The 7,208-nt window shown below is 37.9% G+C and overlaps 1 non-coding gene across 1 annotated transcript; it reads right to left on the bottom strand.

Annotated features, from left to right (window-relative positions):
- Positions 1 to 2,159: 2,159 nt before the first annotated feature.
- On the bottom strand, positions 2,160 to 2,266 carry LOC115031697 (U6 spliceosomal RNA). Its single transcript, XR_003837357.1, has one exon. It is a non-coding gene; the product is annotated as a U6 spliceosomal RNA (small nuclear RNA).
- Positions 2,267 to 7,208: the final 4,942 nt, after the last annotated feature.

Genomic DNA, 7,208 nt, shown 5'->3' with positions numbered 1-7,208 from the left:
AATATAGTAAGAACCTAGATGCCAGAGGAAAGAATAGCTAGGAAATGATTTGTCTATCCCTTTCATTTGAATATAAGTCAATTCTGACCAGAAAAGTCATATAATTTAGCCCATAATTTTCAAATTAAAGTAATATACTTTATAGATAATATTTGTTGAAAAAAAGTGAGATTTCTTTTTCTTCATCCTGTTAAGGTACTTAGTTTTCAAAGATGGTCTCCACCTACCCTACTTTCAGAACAGAATAACTGAATAATATGTCAAAACTCCCATGTAGAAATAATTTCCAGTCTTGCATGTAAAAAATTGTTAATTTATGGAAAATAATTTTTCACCACCATGAACAGAAACTATTTCTTTTTTTTTTTTTATCATTTTTCTTTTTTTTTTTTTTTAATATTTTTATTACATATTTTCCTCAATTACGTTTCCAATGCTATCCCAAAAGTCCCCCATAGCGCCCCCCCACTTCCCTATCCACCCATTCCCATTCTTTTGGCCCTGGCATTCCCCTATATTGGGGCATATAAAGTTTGCAAGTCCAATGGGCCTCTCTTTCCATTGATGGCTGACTAGGCCATCTTTCGATACATATGCAGCTAGAGACAAGAGCTCCGGGGTTCTAGTTAGTACATCATGTTGTTCCAACAATAGGGTTGCAGATCCCTTTAGCTCCTTGGGTACTTACTCTAGCTTTTCCATTGGGAGCCCTGTGATACATCCAATAGCTGACTGTGAACATCCACTCCTGTGTTTGCTAGGCCCCAGCATCGTCTCACAAGAGACAGCTATATTTGGGTCCTTTCAGCAAAATCTTGCTAGTGTATGCAATGGTGTCAGCGTTTAGAAGTTGATTATGGGATGGATCCCTGGGTACGGCAGTCTCTAAATGGTCCATTCTTTCATCACCGCTACGAACTTTGTCTCTGTAACTCCTTCCCTGGGTGTTTTGTTCCCAATTCTGAGAAGGTGCACAGTGTCCACACTTTGGTCTTCACAGAAACTATTTCATAAAGGACCCATTCATTCATGAATGAATGATTGAATGAACATAATTTCAGCTGCACAAACTCAGAGTGACATTATATGAGCCACCTTCTATTTCCAACACATGCTGCAGAATGCAAGTTTTAACCAGCAGCATAGCAAAGTGAGTCTGGGCTTGTCCTTGAAGAATTGCAAGCTCTCTCTGTAGCCAAGAATGGAAAATACTCCTGTAATCCCAGCCTTTGGAAAGTGGCAGCTGAAGGATGGGCGGTCTAGTAAGATTAAGGCTAGCAGGAGCTACATGACAGGCCATGAACTTTCCCATCAGATCTATGAAGAACACAGCATAGCTTACATAAATGTAAAACAAGTAAAAGAAATAATCTATAACTATCCATAAGAAAATATTTGGGGGCTGGGATTATAGGGTCAGATGCTAAAGTACTTGAATCTCAAGCATAAGAATGAGTTCAAGCTCTGAGAACTCGAATTTTAAAAGCCAAGTATGGTGACATGTAAAGACAATTCCAGTACTGTAGAAATGGAGACAGGTAGATCCCTAAGAGGAGCCAAACTATCTTAACTGGGCAACTCCATGCCTATGAGAGATTGACACAAAAATCAAGGTGAATAATACAGGATGAAGTCAAGGTTGTCTTCTGGCCTCTACAAACACAAGCATTCATGAGTACATGATGTCTGCATAAGTATATGCATTTGTACATGTAAGCATACACACACTCACACACGCATATGCACACACACACACATGCAGGGAGAGAGAGCGTTTGAATAAAAAACGATAAATAACAAATGTCTTAAAAGTTTTGTTTTTAAAGACAATACCTAGATGGCTTTTCTAAACTAAAAGTAATTACAGGGCCATGACAAACATAATGCCATTGGTGCTTCTTCTTTGAATCCAGGATTAGAGAAAAGGTTATCAGCCTGTGGAGATAACTGGAAAAACCTGTATATTGAGGAGTAAGATAGTGGAATTTCACTGCTATCTAATCCTTTAAAGCAATCATGGTATTGTGATTTTACTAGCTTTCTTTTTTATTAGTCCTTTAAGAATTCTTTTTTATTTTATTTATTTACATTCCAGTTATTGCCCCTGCTCAGTCCCCCACTCCTACAGTTCCTCATCCCATTCCTTCTCCCCCTTACTCAAAACTATAGAGCTCATCATGAATTTGTATGTCATCCTTGCCCAGGGGCCATGCTAATCTTCTCTATATTGTGCCAATTTTAGTATATGTGCTGCCGAAGCAAGCACGTTCTTTGAGAATTTTATACATTGTATTAAGATCATGTTAACTTCCCTCCCCCAACTCCTCCCAGATGCAACCTTACCTACCCAACTTAGAGGACTCTTCTTGTATATCTGTTTTAAATCCAGAGTCCAGTTTGTTTAACCCAATTGCTCATGCCAAGAGAAACTGCTACAGTCTGGCTACCTAACAAAGGTCATACCATTAAAAGAAAACCAACCCCCTTTTCCCACAGGTATCAAATGCCAGCTCCACACCTAGTGGTGAGAGGGCACCTCAGCTTGATGCCCACCCCATCACACTCCATCTATGTGCCTATTTTGTCTGGCTTGAGCTTGCATGAGTGTTGTGCTTATTATAAAGAAATAAGGACTAAAGTGTTTAGCGGTAAAATTAGTCCACAGGTTAAAATATGCAATTGCACAAGAACACTCCCCTTCATAGCAGTCACAAAATTGGGACTCTTCAGGCTCCGACCAAAAAGCTGGGACTCTCCTTTGCCAGTTTACCAAAAGGGCTTGTACAACCTGGGTAAATTGCTTGCCAAATGTATTTGTTTATTATGACAATTTTGAGTAAGATATAGCTATGTGAAAATAGTGACTAGGAACAGATATGCAGGGTAAGCTGCAACATTCCTCACCATTTCTGGTGATGATATTATCTCAGGAGCTTTTGGAGTCCCTTCTACATCTCTTCTCCACTTTCCAGAAGACACAGAATAGCTAGAGAGTTCTGCTCCTGCATCCTGTCTGGTCTTCCTAGAAACTAGCCCCAATTATTAGATAGTCTAGCAATGATCACTTCCTAGGGGTCATTAGTTCAAACTCACCTTTAAGAACTTAAAAAGAGAAGGCAGTCCTGTCCCTAAGGCCGTTTCATGAGATTTAAGAGTCTGTGTCAGTGGCAAGAACAAATGGCAATTCTTAGGACAAAAGAGAGGACATCATAGTCCACCATTATCATTTGATAAATTAATATCACCAGACCTGCAAGATTTCCTGTTCAGGAATGTATCCTCCAAAAGACAAATTCAGAAGGTGGTTAATATGTAAAAAAGACAGTTGTGGACAAAGAAATTATTTAACTTTTTGAGCACAAGTTAGATGTTTTGTTTTTCTTATTGCTATCTTTGTGGATAAGTTTGGGAGCCTGCATGCTCATGTGCACTTGTCACAGCCAGTCTAACAGTAAAGGCAACAGCATCTTTCATCTTTAGGGAAAAAAGCTAATTTTCTGCTACCTCTTCAGAGTGACAGAAGGAATATTTTTCATAAACCCCCATCAGTAAGAAATTCAAAGGAAATTCAAGGGAAGGCACTGAACAATTTGTATGCTTTGAAAGAGAGCACTTCCAGGTTCCCTCATGTTTTCCCAATTGCCACTACAGACCTTTTTCACCAGTGCAACCAGGGTGCACATCTACCCCCAAATCAATCTGCTATAGCTAGAAATGCAGAGGTAAATTCTTAGTAATTTGTCATTGCTATATACTAAGGTCCAGTCATGGACAAGGAGTAATGAAGCCAAGAAAATGCTACATATATTCATTGGCACAACTTTATTGATACTACATAAAAATAGGTGAAGCAAATGTTGTAAGAACATATGTATATGATTTATAATGACCACAACAGCAACAAATTGAAATCATATATGTTCTGCAAATATTTAGTATTAATTAATATAAAGTGATAGACTATAGAAAAACTGCTGATTATTCATAAACCCAGAGTATGATTAACTCAATCCATGTTGGTATTATTTCATACTCACAGGTGGCTTCCATTTGTCAGAAATTAATAGTGACAGAAAGTACTTTTACAGACCATGAGCTTCCAAAGATAGCTTTTATGTTACTTGCACAATTGGACACCCCACCTTGGCCCCGTTGAGCTTATTATAGCTCATTCAGACATCTGAAAATCCCTTGACAATTTTGCTTCATACCAAATGGAGCCAGTGCTTTCAAATGGATCTCATTAGAGTTCTTATAAAGCCACTACATGTTAGAAAGAGTTTCCATCCCAGACGGGTTCCCGCATTCGAACTTATCAAGCTTCTATAGAGTACTATTCTTGATTAGCAATTTGTTCTCCTAAGAGCTTTAAAGACACACCTTCTATCTCTGCAATTTCGTCCCTTTCCCATTTTTCCTTTATGGGCACATTCAAATGTATTTTACTCTTATCTTGGATCTGTCACTCAGCATATGTCAACTTCAAGAGTGCTGGACTGTAGCTGTGACTGTCAGTAATGTTTCAGGAGGTAAAAAAAAAAAAAGGAAAAGAAAAAAAGAAAGAAAGAAAGAAAGAAAGAAAGAAAGAAAGAAAGAAAGAAAGAAAGAAAGAAAGAAAGAGGAGGATGTCAGAATGCATACATCACATCTCAACAAGCTCCCTGCCTTGATAAATAGCATTCTCATATGTTCTTCTAAATTATTTCCATCAGACAACCAAATGCCAGTCTATGCTTCTGTATGGGGAAAGCAAAGAAACCTTCTTTGACTATATGTTATCAAATACCATGTCCAATCTAACCATATCATCATTTCCCTTTCATGCTCTAAAGCTTTTATTTAAGGCTCTTTGCTTTTTGATCTCCTCCTCCCTAAAGCTCACATCTTCTGCACCACGTGTGTTCTGACAAAGCTTCCTTACTAACTCTCCTTTTTCTCTGGCTTACCCCCCACCCCACCCCCACCCTCAATATTTCACCCTAGAAAACCTTGATCACTGTTCTTGCTGTGTACTTTTGAAGCTTCTGATCATGTCTCTGGTTCTTAAAGTCAAAATTATTCTTCCAGTAGCAGAACTGCAATTTATCAACATCACCAGAGTCTGGCTTATAGAGTGGTCTACTGGTCCTTATCTGCTGAAAGCTCAACTAGATAGGTAGATAGGCTGATGAATGGGTGATACAGAAATGCAGCTCAGTGTTCCTTCACAATAAGAAGAAATGTGACAATAGGTGATGGATGCTGTCACTTGTAAATGAGCCTTGATGGAACTGCCTGATACACACTCGAATGACATGCCATTATACTGAATACTTACTTCAGCCAGCTGTAACACAATGGAAAGAGTTTTTTTATATATGAAAATATCAAAACACATAAAGCATAGTGTAAAAGCACAGGGCAGAGGATGAAAAGGGGTTCCTGTGTAGGGGAATTTTCTCTGTTGGAGCTCATAGGACTGGTGGTCACTCTGAGTAAAGAGTAAGATGACCAGTGGTTATGACATGTGAAGGCCAAGGATGCAACACTCCTCCACCCCTGGGCATGGATACATGCTAAGCACTGGAGAGAAATTAAACTTGAAGTAATAATAATAATAATAATAATAATAATAATAATAATAATTCTAAATTAGCATTGGCTTAGTGAAAACTTGTATGTTATAAAAATTTTTATTTTTAAAAGTTTCTGACCTTTTTATAACAGGAGACATGGAAGCTAAAGGTAACCAGAGCAAAAGACAATCAAATCAGGAAATTTGCAATACTGTTTATATTTCTTTAGTAGGAAAGGAATTTCACTTTTACTCACATACAATAATATCAGCTCTTCTAAAACTTCAAACAAGGTGACAGAAAATAGCATTTTTCTCAGACACCAATTCTAAAGGAAAATTTGAGCCATGTTTAACATCATACTTGATCTATTAATTTATAGTTTCACTACCACTTACTGTAGCAGATTTGAAGTTGGAATGATCTCTGTAGAAGTTCTGACTATCCTACAAACTACCTGTGTGAATAAGCCTGAGTTTCATAGGAGGATTAAATGACTAAATGATCAAATGATAATTGTAGGCCAGGTATATTGCCTATGTTATATTAACTCACTGGTCTTCCCAGACCCATGATGAGACATTTTTCTGTATTGCAGGTAATAAAATTAAAGCAGTTGTGGTAGAAGATTTGCATACATCCACAAAGCTACTAAGCTAGTTTCCTATGGAACTAATGCAAAGCACCTGGAAGTGGTGTGTTATAGCAACAGAATATATTGTCTCACAATCAAAGACCAAAAATCTTAAATTTCAGTAGACCTAAGTTCAGATGCTGGCAAGGTATAATATATTTTCTTACCTGCTGAAGCTTCTAGAAGCTGTATACATGCCTTAGCTAAAGGCCCCTCCCTTATACTCCTCCAATCTCTACCACATCTCTTAGTTCCTCTTTCCTGTCAAATCCTCACTGCCTTTCTATCTTCTCATACTGGAAATTCAAAATAACCTCCCATCTTAACATCCTTAATTACAATCTTAGCCTGTTTTCGGTTGCAATTGCAATTTACCTGAGGTTAGGCACATTATAAAGAAGACATCATGATTAAGATCATAGTTTTGAATACCCAAGAACACAGACTCACGATATATTCACCTGTCTGGGAGCTTTGGCCTAAATCACAGTAGGGCATATTGTGCCATCACAGGGACATGCCCTAGAAAGAGTTGAGGCCAGGTTTGCCCTTTCCACGTGTGCTTTCTGTCTTGGAACTAAGCAGTCCTTTGAAGACCATGTTAATCTCTTACAAAGATGAACCCTCAGGACCTAGCAACTTCCTGTAAGCACTGCCAACCTACCAGTCTACCACCCAATACTACCATACTGGTGGCCATGCTTGAAGTATGTGAAAATTTGTGTAATACACTTAAACCATATAAAGCATGCATTACCTGTAAAATAACATTTGCATGCAATAGAACCATGTACAGGTTATGTATATTTTGGAAGCTTCAATCAACTACAATAGCTACTATGTGCTTCATTTAAGATTTCATTCTAGGTGTCCTGAGGCTGGGATTAACAGATTGCCTTATTCCTTCTTAAACAAGGACAAGGACATGTGACAAGAATTTTAATGATTCAATCATAAGCCAATAAAATTACCTATTCCTAGTCACCCCCAAAGACTCCACTTCTATGTTTTGAAATAAG

This window comes from Mus caroli, unplaced genomic scaffold (assembly GCF_978045245.1).
Source record: "Mus caroli unplaced genomic scaffold, Mus_caroli_1 scaffold_8, whole genome shotgun sequence".
Classification (NCBI taxonomy): Eukaryota; Metazoa; Chordata; class Mammalia; order Rodentia; family Muridae; genus Mus; species Mus caroli.
This window is presented reverse-complemented; position numbering and strand designations above follow the sequence as displayed.